At 43.9% G+C, this 16636-nt stretch overlaps 1 protein-coding gene across 7 annotated transcripts in view; it reads right to left on the bottom strand.

Annotated features, from left to right (window-relative positions):
• SEMA3D (semaphorin 3D) overlaps positions 1 to 12001 on the bottom strand; it is a 151229-nt gene extending 139228 nt beyond the window's left edge. For 4 of the 7 annotated variants that reach the window (XM_075144336.1, XM_075144294.1, XM_075144344.1 and 1 more), the window contains exon 1: positions 11342 to 11990. The gene's annotated coding sequence lies outside the window, so the exon portion shown is untranslated. Of the gene's footprint in view, positions 1 to 11032; positions 11055 to 11341 lie in introns of those variants that run through there. The other 3 variants (XM_075144305.1, XM_075144316.1, XM_075144327.1) reach the window with 3 other exon arrangements.
• Between the last annotated feature and the right edge of the window lie 4635 nt (positions 12002 to 16636).

Raw genomic sequence — 16636 nt, 5'->3', positions numbered from 1 at the left:
AGTGTCACTGGGTTTTCTTTCTGCGTGGTGGCACACACAGGCTAAGCCTGGGAAGCTTTCTGTAACATAATATATTTGTAGCTCAGACCAGATCCCATCAGGGGGATCTAATAAAACCAGTTGGAAAAAACCTACTGATCTTCTAGGGAAAAACACTGGAGACACTGAGTGAGGATGCTGGATCCATCTGAGCACAACACTCGCAGAGTCTTGGTGGCTCTACAGAACAACCTTTGTTTCCACAGTATCAGTCATTAATTTCTCCATCCTCCACCAGCACCTTTTCAACTTTTCTAATCACTTGTGCTCACACCTCTTCTCCCAGGTGGCTCAAAGAAGAATGAAGAGAGACAGCACAATTTAAAAAGGGTCATGACTTCCAAGCATCAAAACGCTGTTTTGTTGAGAAAAGAATGAAAGCAACTAGACAGTAGGGATATTATAGTGCAAGGCCTTGTGAGATTCCCCCAGGATCATCACAATGGACCATGGTAACCTCTGCTGACGTTTGCGCTAAAGATAATAATGCTACTTATATTCAAAGTCACTGTGGCCCAGTTATTCCAGCCTTACAGACAGTTTCACTTATAAAGGTGAGTGTAGCATTTTATAGACAAGATAAACTAATAGGAGGTGTCAGATCCCACTTCCCATTGTGTCATGTGAATTCCTGGATGGAAAACAAAACACAATGAATCCAAATACATTCCAAAATGCTCTTCTCACATCACTTCAGTGGCATTTACCTTGTTTGCAGGGAAAGGAAGGAAGGAAAGGACAGAAAGGATGGAAAGTACTTTTTAAAAAAAAAAAAAATACTATTCATTAAGGCGGATTTTATTGTCCTTAAAACAGGATAAAAATAGAAATAAAACCTGTCTTTACTAAGAAAATTACTATCCGTATTTCAGCACTGAGCAACTGCAGAACAGCTGTGCCTGTGGTATTGGTGGCATAAATGCTATCACAAACAAAGGCGTTTTTACCATTGCCTTGAAAACCTGACACAAGACCTGAAATCTGCCTGAGTTCTCTCCCTTTAACACCCCACCTGCAGGATTGCTACTGAGTGGAGCACCCCTAGGGAGTGAAGTTTTTTCATCATGTCAGGACTGTTTCTGGGAATTGACAGGATACAGGATAACGTTTTTACTAAAGCACAAGACACAGTTAAACTGTAGGAAGGAGATGAAATTTCAGAGGGGAGTAGAGTTTGGAGGCAGAAGCTTGTCTTGTGCCTTGAAACCACCTGGAGAACTGCTGCAGCAGAGGTGAGGATGGCGATTCCAGCTAGGACAGACTAAGCCCTTGCGCCACAGGACACGCTGGCAGCTAGCACGGGCCCAGCGCAATGGGAAAGCCAGGGGTAAACCAAGCAGAATCGCACCTGGGGTGTTAAAATGAAGATGACAATTTCATTCTCTTTCTTTTTTTTTTTTTTTTTTTTTTTTTTTTTGCTTTGAAACCAGATGTTTGGGATTAAGAGAGACAAACTCCCTGCGCTGTTTGCTGCATGTACCTCCTGCTTTTCTGTCAGGCTGTGAAAAGGTATAAAATTGGCACCGGAGCTTTCAGCAGCGTTTTGTGCCTAAGTATTTATTCTTCATCCTTACACATCAATGTACAACAGCAACAAATTGAGAAAAAAACCCAACCCTTCCATCACTGTAAGAGCCAAAGCACAAGAATTCATCTATCACCAAGTAGCCAGGATTTGATTTTAAGCACCACCGAGGAGATCCATGTCTGTGTTACGAGTTTCGTAACGGTGCTCGTGTGGCCATTTAGGAAAGCAATGAGCTGTAGCAAAGTCACATGAAGCAAAGGACACAGGAGCTTCAGGCTCATGAGGACAGCATAATAATTGATCTGTACTTAAAAGTGTAAATCTCTTTAGGACAAAAAAAACCAACAGATATATGAATTTCCAGAGGGATACCGTAGGAATATCAGCCTACCATTTCCCTCACATATATTTTATTTTGTGAGTTTAATCAATCTTCAGCCTAAGCAGTCTATAATGATTTTATCTAAAGGTGGAAAATCTTCCCATGTGAAAACTCCTTTAATTCACCGAAAGGTGAACGGGTTGTCGGGGTGTTATATTGGGAAAGATATTTCTTTGCCATAGATTCATTTTTTACTTCTTTCAAGCTGAGAAAGCTTTATGAGATAATATATGTCTGCTTTTTGTAGATGTCACTAGAGGACTATAAACACCGATTCATAACTCCAGAACAAATCTGTACACTGCAAACAGTATTACCCAGGACACTTGTCTTAAAAAGATAGACAGCACAGAGCAGCAGAGGTAAATGCACCTTTTCTTCTAGAAAGAGGACCTAAAAGACCGTTAAGCCTGAACAATCTTAGTAACTCTCTTAGACGCATCGATTCTCTGACTTTTTCCTCAATTAGGTGGGACTGACATTCCAAAAATTACATCCAGTCAGCTTTTCCTTAAAGCCTTTAAAACTTTGAGTTCAATTTACAAAATAATATATTGAGTCTTAAAATAAACACCTTGAATTTCATCAGATCTGAGAAAGCCTCAGTTCTGACAACATTATATATTGTAGAAGACATCAGATCAACAAACCACAATGATTCAGGCAGTAGTTATGTAAAGCATCCTTGTCTATTAAAACTGTTTTAGCCAAAAGATTAGATTAATAACAGAGATTTATGATCTTAAGTCCCTCTTCAGTCATCCAGGTTCAGCATTAGAGACCAGTATAAAACCTGTCTTCTGCTCTTACCAGGCTTTGCATGTAGCCAAACCTGCTTAACAACACATCCCCCGTGGCACCTGGGCCATTGGGTGCACATAGAACAAAGTCGTGATTATTCCAAACCGTTCCGTGCCTGTGGTGTTCAAAAACAGGCGTTGCTCTGCCCACCTTACTTGCAAAGCCAGGGTGGGCTCCAAGCGTGCCCAGTTCTCCCACTGACTGAAACCAGAAGAAGATCTACCTCTCCCAACACCTTTTACCCAGGAGCCCCAAGGTTAGCATGGTCCTTCAGGAACAGGTAGGATTGGACTCCTAATGATTAATTCAATAGTGTAGTTCAGTATCAAATAGCAAATATCAACACTGATACCAAAACATTAATTGGAGCAGGTCCAGTAAGAGAAATCTTATCCCTGAAAGGTGATGCTCTAACCACGCCAAGCCTCGGTCCCCTTCTGTGGGGCCTTTGATAACAGCACTCGCAACAAAGTGGAACCGTGCTGGCTGAGAAAGCCACGCTCCCAAGCACCAGCTCCAGCACTGCTCAGACACGCGCTTGAAAAACTGCACTTCCAGGTCACCTCAGGCAAGAGCAGGCACCTGAACCACTGACATATATGCTAGAGATTTTTTTTCATTTATTTTAATTTTTATTTTATTTTAAATTTTGACACAAGGAAAAGACTGACCCTACGTAGATATCTATCTGCTGGGAGAGCTTATGGTTGAGCATCCCAAACGAATTCAGGCACTTAAATCTGCAGCTCAAGATCTAAGCTGCAGAGTGTTCCTCCTAACTTTCTGCAAGCTGGCTTACACAGCCTTTCCTCATGACTTGTGACTTTCGGGAATCCCACCACAATCACCCAGTCAGTGCATAAGAAGCGATAGCACTTGCTTAGTATTTCAGTGTCTAGCTTCTCTTTACAACTCTTCTCCCCAAATCCTTTGAGCGTATACTGCTAACTTAAATCTCTGCTTTCCTCTTTCAGCTTTTAGAGCTGCTCATTTCTTCTGAAGACATAGGACTGCCCTTAGCTATTGCAAATCACTTCACTAATTTCAGCTACGCGTCTCTAATTTACACCAACTGAAGATGCATCTTGTTATATCTTGATTATTTTTGAACATAGAATCATAGAATCATAGAACCATAGAACCATTAAGGCTGGAAAAGACCTCTAAGATCATCGAGTCCAACCGTCAACCCAACACCACCATGCCCACTAAACCATGTCCCTAAGCACCACATCTACATGTCTTTTAAATACTTCCAGGGATGGTGACTCAACCACTTCCCTGGGCAGCCTGTTCCAAGGCCTGACCACTCTTTCAGGAAAGAATTTTTTCCTAATGTCCGATTTAAACCTCCCTTGGCGCAACTTGAGGCCATTTCCTCTCATCCTATTGCTTGTTACTTGGGAGAATAGACCAACACCCACCTCACTACAACCTCCTTTCAGGTAGTTGTAGAGCACGATGAGGTCTCCCCTGAGCCTCCTCTTCTCCACACTAAACAACCCCTATTCCCTCAGCTGCTCCTCATAAGACTTGTTTCCAGACCCTTCGGCAGCTTCATTGCCCTTCTCTGGACACGCTCCAGCACCTCAATGTCCTTCTTGTAGTGAGGGGCCCAAAACTGAACACAATATTCAAGGTGCGGCCTCATCAGTGCCGCACCATAACAACCGTTGTGTGCTACCGTCATTCCCATGAACACTGTCCACTTCCTCGGTGCAGCAGTTTTATCTACACGTTGTAGCAGAAGTTTGCCCCTCAGCTCCAGAGTACAACACATTAATGGGACGTGTACAGTGGCTTGTGCTAAATTAAAACCCACCCATCTGTGGATGGTTTTCCTGCCATTAAAATGATCATTATGAAACCCCTCACCCAGGAGTCCTTCTGTAGGATTCCATTCAAGAAGTATTAACTTTATTAATTTAAAGCTCTGGAATGAAGACATGCAGATTTAAAGATCCATTGACAAAAAAACTCCTTACAAAAAAACGGTATTACATTTCGGCTTTAGGAAGGGGATAGAGGTAATAAAGATACCTGTTTTTATTAGCTCACCCTTTATGCTTGGCTGTCTGTTCCTTTCAATTGACCTGTTTCTACAAATTAATGACTTACAATATTTTGATCTTAGATAGCAAACTGGATGACACAAACTGTCTCCACTACTAATGTGCTGAGCTACATGAAGATCAGGTAAAAGTTGGTATGTCTGTTCCCTAGATGAAAAAAACCTGAATTATGTTTTGTCCTTCTTGGTAAGTTTGTGTTTTTGCACAGTATTTCTAGCAGATTTTTTTTTCTTGCTTTTAAAGACAAGAGTTCTGCTCCAGTTGAAACACATAGGCTTAGTCTCCGACTCAAAGTATTACATGGCTCAATGGATCCAAGAATTCCAGATTTGTTCATGTGGAGACTTTGTGCCTCTAGAAAATCCTCTAACTTCCTTATAATATACCTCCCCAGAATAAAGTGGATTCTTTGAAGCTGCATTGTTCAGAAATTAATCTGCTAAACTAAGCAGGTCACAGGAACCAAAAGTCAGGTTAATTCAATGTAATGAATTTATGGAGGCATTAGGCCAAATTTGCTGTTTATCTTTCACGATAGGGGATCTCATAATGCCATTACAAATTCAACTTTGCCCTGATGCTTATATCATTCAACAACAGAAGAACAGGCTGAGACCTCTGTTTATTCTGTGAAATAAAATTGTTTTTGTTACTTGTCTTCTTGAGGAACCCACATCTCTCAGTTTTCTGTGCTTGCTGACTCTTGCCCCACACTACGGTTGAAAGTGGGTTTTGTTGTTTTTTTTTTTTAATTGCATACATCACCAGTACTAAATACAAGAGAACCTTCATTTCTCACTGGGGCCTCTCAATGCTACTGCAATATAGCTAAGAAATTAAGAACTTCTCTGAATGAGAAAAGGTCCACTGCTTGTAACTAATGACTATACAAACAGAAGTGATAAATCATGACTATCCATATCTTATGCATGCATCCTACTAAAAACAAAATTTTAAGAAATATGGAAGACAGACACAAACAAATTTGTTCCTGTGTCTCCACTGATTTCTATTAAGCAACAACAGATCTTCAGAGGTGTAATATGCAATCAACCTGTTAGTAGGACATACTGTAGTAGCTTGGAAGACTTATTTATGTCCTTAATAAAGGTTTTCAGGCACCTGTTTAAAAAAGAAAAGTCATGAAGTTAAGTAAATTATTGCTATTTTATATGCAGGTGGAACATGTCTTTCAGAAGTCAGAGAATGGATATAGAAACATTACATCTTGCAAAGGTACAGATTGTGAAGAAAGTCAGAAAAATAGTGTGGAGAACCTTACAGTCAAGGCTGGTTCTTTCTGTAAATCTTGGAGAAAAGGAGCTGCATTTGCAACAGTCTATCACCACTTGTCATTGCCCTTCATTTTATTTCCATCTCTCAAAGTGTAGCTGTTCAGCTCTTTTGATATCAAAGGATGTTATGAACAGTTTTCCTTTACTACACTGTTCTAAAACCTTTTAGTATAAGTCTTTATAAAACTTCACATATGTGCATTATAAAATTACAGGCAATAAGTTCCATATGAAAAAATTCATCATATTTCTTTTTACTATTTTTTAGCAGAGATTCTGACATTAAGCATGAGAGCAATAGACATTGTTTTAATTCTTCATTGTGGAAGGGAAAAAAAAAAAATCAACTTTTTGCTTTTGGTTGAGAAAGAATTTTTTACATACTCCGTCTTTGCAGTCTCTCCCTTGCAAAACCAAAAAAGGATTTTAGACGGACAAAAAAATAACCACAATTATATGGAGTGTGTCATTGATAAATTCCAGGGGAATATAACAAGCTAGGTAGGCACATACCATTAGATCTAGCTGTTCAAAATGTTAAAATTCTAGCCAAGATTAAGCTGGAATATTTGGCCACATCAGCCCTCAGGACTGCACTTAACTTTTAAAAGACTTGACCCGACTCTAGATTTAGACTTTAGGAAAGTACCTCTTTCAAGAGAGCATTTTACACAGCAGTCTATCTATCTTTAAACATGTGCTTAAGTCCCGTGAAGTCACTAAGTGCAGATAGACTGAGAACAGGCACAAGTCTTTCATTTCATGACAGCCTTAGTTTTGTATAATTTTCAGTTAATCCTAGGCTTTCTGTTTCCAGTGAATTTAGTCCTGAGTTATGCTGATGCAAGATGAGATCAGACTCAGGACTGCAGTGTTTCCAGGATTTTTGGAAGGGGACATTCAGGAAAATCAGTAACTTCTCTCCTCCCCATCCCCTTGGAAAAAAATAAATAAGAAAACAACAAAAAAACCTCAGCGTGTCACTAGAGTATGCTCAGATGTTACAGAACTTTTTAGCCTCTCTTCTTCTGCATGACATCTGCTTCCTGCAAGTCTCCTGATTCACTGACCAACTAGATTGGAAATAGTTTAATTACAGATATTTGTTTTGCTTTTAAACTGACCACATTAAACGAAAAAGCTCACACAACTCTTGTTTCTGTTTCTGTTTCTAACACAGGAAAAAAAATATGCAAAGATGTACAAAAAGGGTCTGTGTCACTGAAAGCTGAGTAATATATACAGTGTGAAATTCATGCGGAGCCGAATGTCCTCATGAGTTACAGGTCTCTAATATACTGTGCTTAGTCTGACCAGTGAAGCTGAGTATTAGGTAAACTGTTAGGTACCAGCAGAGCTCTGAACCTTAATCACATTTTCCAGTTATGTTGCAGGGAAGTTCAATGATATAGTTAAGGCCAGTATCATGTTCTAGGCTTAAATACCACACCCATCACCGTGATAGTCAAATTGAGTCAATGATTCAACCCAGATGGGAATCCAGGTTCTTCTTGGCTTACTGTTATCTGTTCTGTCCATTAGGCTATATGACTTCCATAAATTATTTTGGAGTTCCCGTTAAAAGAAAATAAATCCACATGATTCTAAATGCTGCCTCCCAGCTGTAATGCAAACTGGAATTTTGGACCACAGCACTGCTCCCTGACTCATCCTGGATCCCCTCCATGTGACGTTGGATCCATCTAAGCTGAGGAGAGTGGAATAGAAGAGCTGCTTCTTTTTTTTTTTTGCTGTTTTTTTTTTTTTTATCACCCACTGTCAGATAACACGTGGATGTTCACACAGCATGTCTCTAGGATGTGAAAAATAACAATATCAGAGAGGGGCCTTTCTGAATACACAAGGGTAGAAAGAAGCAGATAAAAGGTCTAAAGATTTATACAGGGATAATTTAAGCACTGACTCATTGCCATTGCTAAGTTTATAAAATACATAAAACCCAGACAGAAGTGTTGGGGCGGGGAGGAGATTGTGTTAAGAAGTTCGACAGAGGTGCAGCACTATAAAAAAGATAAAAATAGCACACCCATGGAGCAAAAATTTGCTTCACACATAGTTTAAATACAACCACCACACCTCACATCTCATGGGCCTGGCTTTACTATGAGCTTCTCTGTTGCTTGTTTGTAGTTGGAGAAAATCCAGAAAGCAAGGAAAACAAACACATCACACATTTGCTGCGTCTATTTGATTTAACGACACTTAGCATGCACCTTAAGCATTTTCCAAGAGTTAAAAAGACAATGGGCCAAATATAGCTCTGGCTATCCCGCAGGCTGCCTTGCCAGGAGAGCGCGGTGGGAAAGCCTGCTTAACCAGCATCGAAGGATTCCCTCATGTAGGAAACCTCAAAGAGTATAGAGGTGGCTCAGTGGCCAATTCCAGCACCAGGGGTTTTAGCCAAAGAAATGCCGGCATGTGCTGGGAATTCAGCTGATTCCCAGCTGATGAATCAGCCTCTCCGGAGCCACCGGTAACTGGTATGTCTACATTGCAGTGGTGCACAGTGAAAAGACACCTAAGATTACAACTTCTCTATTTTTAACAGCAAAAAGAAGAATGAGAGAAAAAGGAAAACAGGGATTCAAAACCAATCCAGAAATACATCATTATTTTGACTACCCTAAGCTGACAGTGTGCTCGAAGAGTGACTCTGAATGATTATGACCTTCCACAAATTAAACTGTAACGATCCTGACTATGTGGGACATTTGCACATCCACTTGTTCTGTGATAGAACATGGAAAGAGACGCTGAGTATACCCCTTCTGCTAGGACCACAATAGGGACAGGTTTTGTTGGGAGTGTTTCATTCTTTGACTTCGCTTTTTAATACCTTGTTGTTTACAGTATTGATTTGCTTAACATTATTTAATCTCTGAGTAATAATGATGCAGTATCCTCAAACACTTTACAGGGCTCTTTCCCAATGAACAACATCTATTTCCATTTAATATTCTAGCTTAATTAAAACTTTTTTTTTCCTAGGGCCTTGTTCCATTTAACTCAATTGCAAAATCCCAGTAGAATTTCAAGGGTGCGGTATAATTTGCATAATGAACACAGTGGTATCTACAGTGAAAACATCACCTCTCAGGGAAAAAAAAAAACCAAACCATTAAGAAGTAGAGTGAGAGCAGGGCTATTACACTGTTTCAGAAAGTCGGCTGATGGCACAACCTGCTGTCGGAGAGAAGCAGGCGGAGGCTGGTACTTGGGAGTGGGGTCCAAAAGAGGTATCACTTTTCTGGGGATCTGACAGCAGTTACCCACCAAGCCAAAGCTGAGGGCAAGAATACAACTCAAAATTATATCTTTCTGAGATTGAGTCACCTTACTCAGCACTGCTGGAAGGCACTTCTCTCTTCCTGGGATTATTGTCCTGAAAGCATCTTATACCAGCTCTTGTAACTGCAGTCGTTCTTACATTTTGAGACACGGCAGAGGATACTGGTGAAGCTGCTATTTCCATTTCTGGTTAAAGTTCTCCTTGGGCAGAGCCCACATACTGGCTGTGGGAGACTTTGGCTCAAAACGCTTCTGCCTGGTTTGGAGCACATCTCTCTGTGCTTCAGCACTGCACCTAACAGGGAGTCTGCTCTGTTCCCCGTACCCTAAGAATCCCTGTTGGATTGATCCAGTGGTAGGAAGAGGGAAAGTAAATTTAGTTCCTGGATGTCAGGCTAGTCTGGATGTCCAAGCCAAAATAAAGTTCAGCTAAAAGTGAAGCCAAGCTGCTCAGCCTGATCAAGGCTAAAATGCTTCTATTTACAAAGCATCTCAGAGCAGGACTTGTCTTGGAAACTTTAAGAAAAAGAGGTGTGACACCTGCAGAATTTGGGTACCTCTGTTTGACAGTAGGATTACAATTATGGATGAAAATACCCCAATTGCTCTTTAGAAAGCTATTTCCACAGATTTAGTCAAGACATTGGCCCTTACATACCTTGCAGGAGATGATGAGTAGTGCTTTTCTGGATCAGGACCATAATAAGCTAAACAAACTGATTAAAAGGCAGAGATGAAAATCACATCAACTATACTAAGGAGGGTTTGAAAAACAGTATTAAAATGTTGTGCCATATAGTATTAAACACATCCTAATGGTAAACAGTGAAATCAAGTCTCTTTACTTGTTCCCTAGATTTGCAAGTAAGTAATAAAAAAGAAAAAGTGACATGCTAAAATCCTTGCAAAAGTTCTTGCCTGCATCTTCACGGCCTCTGTCAGAGCCACAGATGCAGCGTTTAGCTGCTGCTTTCTCAGCAAAGTGCTCTCTGCTTATGGTCAGGCTGCCCCATTGATCTCTATTGTTCTTGGACAAATTTTCCCATTTCAAATCAAAGTGAAGCTTTTTTAAAGGAAACATAGGTGGCTGCTTTGTGCTTCTTCAGTACACAGTCACCAATTACCTAATGTGCTCAGGAATGTTTCTTTTCTAGAAGCAACAACTTTCATTTTGTAATATTCACCGCAAAACAAGGAGCTTTACCACCCTCTGTGTTATTGCACAAAGTAGAGGTTGTCAGTGTGAGAAGACGAATAATCTCATTTCAGTGAGCACCCCAGGCCAACCAGGTGCTCTGCAGCTCCTAGTGATGGACACGTTCAGCAGAATCGCGCTCGTGGCAATGCTGGAGGACTATGTGGAAAGGAAGGAATTTTGCCACCGCTCCAGCACGCAACAGTTTTGCTGAGGAGCATGGGCTGATTATGCCCACGCTGCCCTTCCCATCGCCCTGAGACACCTATGCGAAGCAGAAGCAGGCGCAGGGCTGCCGGGGCTGAGGGAACGAAACATCTCTCCCTCCTCCCGCACGGGTCCCACCTCCCCAGCCTTCAACCTCTGCCCCCCCAAACTGTCGCCTCCTCGCCCCTGACCCCCCAAACCCACCTCTGCCGCGCTCCCAGGGCAGAGCCGAGGGATTTTCCGAAGCCAGCGCACCTCACCGCCTTGATGCCCGCAAGGCAGGTGGCCCGGGGACCGCGGCCAGGTGCCGGGGGCCGGCACCCGCTCCGCGGCGGCCCCGGCGGCTGTCGGAGGAGAGGCGGGCGGAGGGTCCGGGACAAGCAGAGGGGTCCCTATGCACTTTTCCACACCACCACCCCCCCTCCACCCCTTTCTCCGTGGCGGCGGAAAAGTGCTCCAGCGCGCAGCAGAGCGGCGTAAAGTCGCGGGAGCCCCGCGGGGGCTGGCTGGTACCTGCCGGGGAGCCGGAGCGGCGGCGAGGTGCGGTGTGAGGCCGGTGCGGGGCCGGGGCCGGTGGCCGGGTTTTTGGAGGCGTTGCGAGCGAGGCGGGCTCCTCCCCGGCGGCGGCGGCGGCGGCGGAGGGTCTCGCTCCTTCTGCGCGGAGTGTCAGGCTTTCCCCTGGCTTCCCTTCCTCCATCCCCGCCACCCCTTTCCACTCCCTCGCACGCACATGCACACCCCTCCAGCAAATGGGCTGCTTCGTGTGCGTGTGCGTGTGCGTGTGTCAGCCGGCTCAGACACACACCCACTGCTGCTGCTCCCGGCGTAGGTCACAGTGCCGGCCACCAGCAAACATTAACTCGTGAAAAGTAGCAGAGCGCACACACGGACGCACAAGCGCACAGACAGACTGTGGCAGCAATATGCCTACCCTGCTGAGACCGGGCACCGAGAGACCCTGTGCCCATGTACTTTCCCCTGGACCACAGACCTCTCCTGCGCTGCCGGATCACACACCTGGGAGTTTGCACAGGAGCATCCCAACCTAATATGGTGATCACCCTGCACAGGTGCTAGTCCAGGTCGTAATGTTTAAAGCAGCCTCAGGTCCACTCACATTATTCCCGTGACACACTCCCGCTGGGGCTGAACTGCAGGTCACTGCCTTGTAGATTGGGAGGGAAAAAAAAAAGCCAGCTCGCCACACTTACTGATAAGGAGAAAGCAGCTGGGTAGCGGCCCAGCACCAGGGGCTGGTGCAAAATTGTAGCTGCCAGGCATACATCTGCCTTTGCATTTATTTGTTTTGCCCATGGAATGTGCTACATCGGTGGTTCTCCAGCTTTCGCATGCTGCAGACCACTTCCTAAGAGAGAATTTCTCTCCTGGACCAACCCACTCCCACACCAAACCCTTCTCTCCAACATATTTCCTTCTGTGGCTGCCCGAGGAAGAGCCTTTCTGCCCACAGGCTGAGAGCCATTGAACACATGGCACAGATAATATCAGACACTTCCAGACAAGACACACTGGGGCTCTTTCAAAAACTCTTTCCCTTAGTGAGGAGCTCAGATTGAAAGTCTTCAGCTGGCGACTCGGTTGCAGAACAGACCCCGACTGTTGCTCCCATGAAATAACAGCAGAACCAAAGAAGTCCAGAGGAATATATTGGAGTTTCCACCATATCACCCACCTCAGCAGAACTTCCTCCTCATCTGCCATTCACATTGAAGTCAGATGGGTGGTCTGGGTATCCAGGGCAGGATCTAAATATGGGGGTTTTTTTTAAGTTCACCAAAAGTCAGCTTTACACTTTTTTATCTAGGTTTTTAAAACAGTTTGTTACTACAGTACCAAGCTGATGTCGTTATTATAAACTTTGCATACACAGATACACAGACTCAACTTGTCTACATGTGTTTTATATTCCCACAAAATAAATGGAGGAATTTGAAGACAGGTTGTTTCATAGTAGCCATTGACTTCTGCTGTTTTAAGGCCTTCAAAAGGAGATTTAATACCTGATTTTCCACATTCATTTCATTATCATCAATAAAACTTTCCATTGCTTTAATCCCTGGATGGCACTGTTTAATAAAAATATCATTGTGATAGGTATGATGCAGATTAGAGCCCAGTTTGTTTTAAATTCCTGTGGAATGATTCTTGCGCTTTACCTTGTTCTCAGATACTCACTGAACATCACAGGCACTCTGCTGGTAACCACTTTCTGCACCAGAAGAAGCTCAAGAAAGAGAAAATGAGGAGTAGGTTGATGAAAGGAAAATCCCTGTTGATTTTTGAAACATTCATTAGAACTACAGAATTGGACTTTGATGTGTTCTGAAAACATGAATCCTGGTAAAAGGAAAACATGCTGAAAAGTACTGGTTTCTTCATGTACTAGAGATGTTTCAGGCTCCTGTGAAAAAGAAATCAGTATGAATGTTCCCTTTTCTCATTTGTGGAACCAGTCTGCAGTCTCTGTAAAATGTAAAAGAAATGGTTTTAGAAATGGTTTTATTTTAGTAGCTACTTTTTCTTGTTGCAAATCATGAGAACACATATTTTTGGTAGAATAAATAGCAGAAGATTCATCTTTCAAGAATTATAAAAACGAATTTGTGAAATAATTAAGCTCTTCATTTATTGAAGTGGAAGAAACCAAGAAAAAAGATGCCCTCTTGTGGCTGTTTGCTGAATGAAAACTGAGAAAGTTCATAAAATTCCTGCGCAGACAACACAGAATGAACATGCCTTTTTGTTCCTTGTTCCTAAGGCTGTAAAACAAGGTTACACGAGGTCATACCATGGACACAGGCTGAAGAGACATCCACCATCTGCATAATATCATTTTAAACGATAAGTCGATGCATTCCTTGGCATTGTATTTTAAATCACTGTTCAGAAAATCCCAGAGTAGGTAAGTACAGCTTCACGGGAAGACATTAGAAGGAATTTTACCTTTCTCGTTGTCTGCATTAATGCTGCCTCTTCGAGTGACCTTTTTGGTCAGGGCTGCATTTGTCCCTTACAGGGTATTCGAATGCCCCAAAAGTTATAGGAATTTCTGCCAAATTTACAGAAATTGTCTAAAGTTTTAATAGGAAGACAAGGGTTCCTTTCAACGTCTTGAAGATGTGATGATTATAATGATGGTGATGATGATGACATCATATGATGGTGATGATGATGACATCATAACGTTGCCACCAAGGACGAGGAAAAGGCTGAGGTACTCAACGCCTTCTTTGCCTCAGTCTTTAGTAGTCCGAGTGGTTATCCTCAGGGTACTCAGCCCCCTGAGCTGGAAGACATGGATGACGAGCAGGATAAACCCCCCATAATTCAAGAGGATGAAGTTAATGACCTGCTATGCCACCTGGACGTTCACAAGTCTATGGGGCCGGATGGGATCCACCTGAGGGTACTGAGGGAGCTGGCGGAGGAGCTTGCCGAGCCGCTCTCCATCATTTACCAGCAGTCCTGGTTAACTGGGGAGGTCGCGGACGACTGGAGGCTCGCCAATGTGACTCCCATCTACAAGAAGGGCCGGAGGGAGGATCCGGGGAACTACAGACCAGTCAGCCTGACCTCGGTGCTGGGGAAGATCATGGAGCGGTTGGTTTTGAGGGTGCTCACGAGCCATGTCCGGGACAACCAGGGGATCAGGCCCAGCCAGCACGGGTTCATGGAAGGCAGGTCTTGCTTGACCAACCTGATCTCCTTCTATGACCAGGTGACCTGCCTAGTGGATGAGGGAAAGGCAGTGGATGTGGTCTACCTGGACTTCAGTAAAGCCTTTGACACTGTCTCCCAGAGCATTCTCCTAGAAAAGCTGGCGGCTCACGGCCTAGACAAGTACACTCTTCGCTGGGTAAAAAACTGGCTAGACGGCCGAGCCCAGAGAGTTGTGGTCAACGGAGTTAAATCCAGTTGGCGGCCGGTCACGAGCGGTGTTCCCCAGGGCTCAGTACTGGGGCCGGTCTTGTTCAATATCTTTATCAATGATCTGGACAAGGGGATCGAGTGCTCCCTCAGTAAGTTTGCAGACGACACCAAGCTGGGCGGGAGTGTTGATCTGCTCAAGGGTAGGAAGGCCCTGCAGAGGGACCTGGACAGGCTGGATCGATGGACCGAGGCCAACTGTATGAGGTTCAACAAGGCCAAGTGCCGGGTCCTGCACTTCGGCCACAACAACCCCAGGCAACGCTACAGGCTTGGGGAAGAGTGGCTGGAAAGCTGTCCAGAGGAAAAGGACCTGGAGGTGCTGATTGACAGCCGGCTGAACATGAGCCGGCAGTGTGCCCAGGTGGCCAAGAAGGCCAATGGCATCCTGGCCTGTATCAGGAATAGTGTGGCCAGCAGGAGTAGGGAGGTGATCGTGCCCCTGTAGTCGGCACTGGTGAGGCCGCACCTCGAATACTGTGTTCAGTTTTGGGCCCCTCACTACAAGAAGGACATGGAGGTGCTGGAGTGTGTCCAGAGGAGGGCAACGAAGCTGGTGAAGGGCCTGGAGCACTTAGTAAAGGCTGCACGAAAAACATGAGACAGCAGCATGCTGCCACACCATAGGCATTTATCTTTTTGCTGAATGCTATTATTCCTTCTGTAAGCAGGGACAGAAATGCCTGCAGCACTATGCAATGCAATAATCATGGAATCATTAAGGTTGGAAAAGACTTCTAAGATCATCGAGTCCAACCGTCAACCCAACACTACCATGCCCACTAAACCATGTCTCTAAGCACCTCATCTACACATCTTTTAAATACTTCCAGGGATGGTGACTCCACCACTTCCCTGGGCAGTCTGTTCCAGGCCTGACCACTCTTTCAGTAAAGAAATTTTTCCTAATGTCCAATCTAAACCTCCCTTGGTGCAACTTGAGGCCATTTCCTTTCGTCCTAATGATGTTGCTTAAATCTCTTAAGGAGAGAGACTGTTTTCCAAACGTAAGGCTAAATTGTGCTTGGTGGATCTCTTCCAATTGAACAACTATGCATTTGGTGTCTTTGAGGTCCTTCATGAGAAGATCCTATAACTCATGTCCATGTCCGAAAATTTTCAAAGGAACCTCCCACTCTCTGCTGACAAGACTGAGAAATTGGGTGTTGACTTACAAACCTGAATGGCTTGAAGTCTGGCAGTGCACATTCCCAGCCACACATCCCTGCCTCTGCTCCCAGCAGCAGACATGGAAGTATCAAACATGGAGTAACTTCTGCACCTGGCATGTTAAATAAAGACTTTTCATCTGCTGGATTGTGAACTGGAACAATGCAGGAGCTGCTGCATGTGCAGTTGAGCTCCTCATCCACAAGTGGGGAAGCCTTTGGAAGGATGAGGTGGGGAGCGATCAGCTGCGGGCAGAAACCACCTCATCCAGTCAACCTCAAGTGCCTGTATTTGTGACTCAGCCACCAAATGTGGCTCCTTGGGGAGGACTAGGTCACTAAACACCTACAGCTACTGTGCAAGCATATTGGCAGACTGGGTCCCACACCTGCAATACAGTCAAATTCAGACTCCAACACTGTCCAAGAATCTGGATCAATATTTTCTGAAGACAGGAAGTGTATTTCCACCGACAATAATGACACCTGCACTGACTGATGGGGGACTATGTAGAGGAGAGGATTATATATATATATGTCACAGAGTTAATAAAAGTCAAGTGTTTTAAAGAGGATGAGTAAGAAAAAAAATAGTATTGTGAGGTCTTGAATTGCTCCCTTGCAGTCCATCAGGAGGTAAAGGCTCTTTTTCTGCACTCTTTCTGCAACTCAGATTTTTGCCTTGTTGAAC

The sequence above is a fragment of the Calonectris borealis genome, chromosome 1 (genome assembly GCF_964195595.1).
Source record: "Calonectris borealis chromosome 1, bCalBor7.hap1.2, whole genome shotgun sequence".
Lineage (NCBI taxonomy): Eukaryota > Metazoa > Chordata > Aves > Procellariiformes > Procellariidae > Calonectris > Calonectris borealis.
Note: the sequence above shows the minus strand (reverse complement) of the source record. Positions and strands in the feature narration are given on the sequence as shown.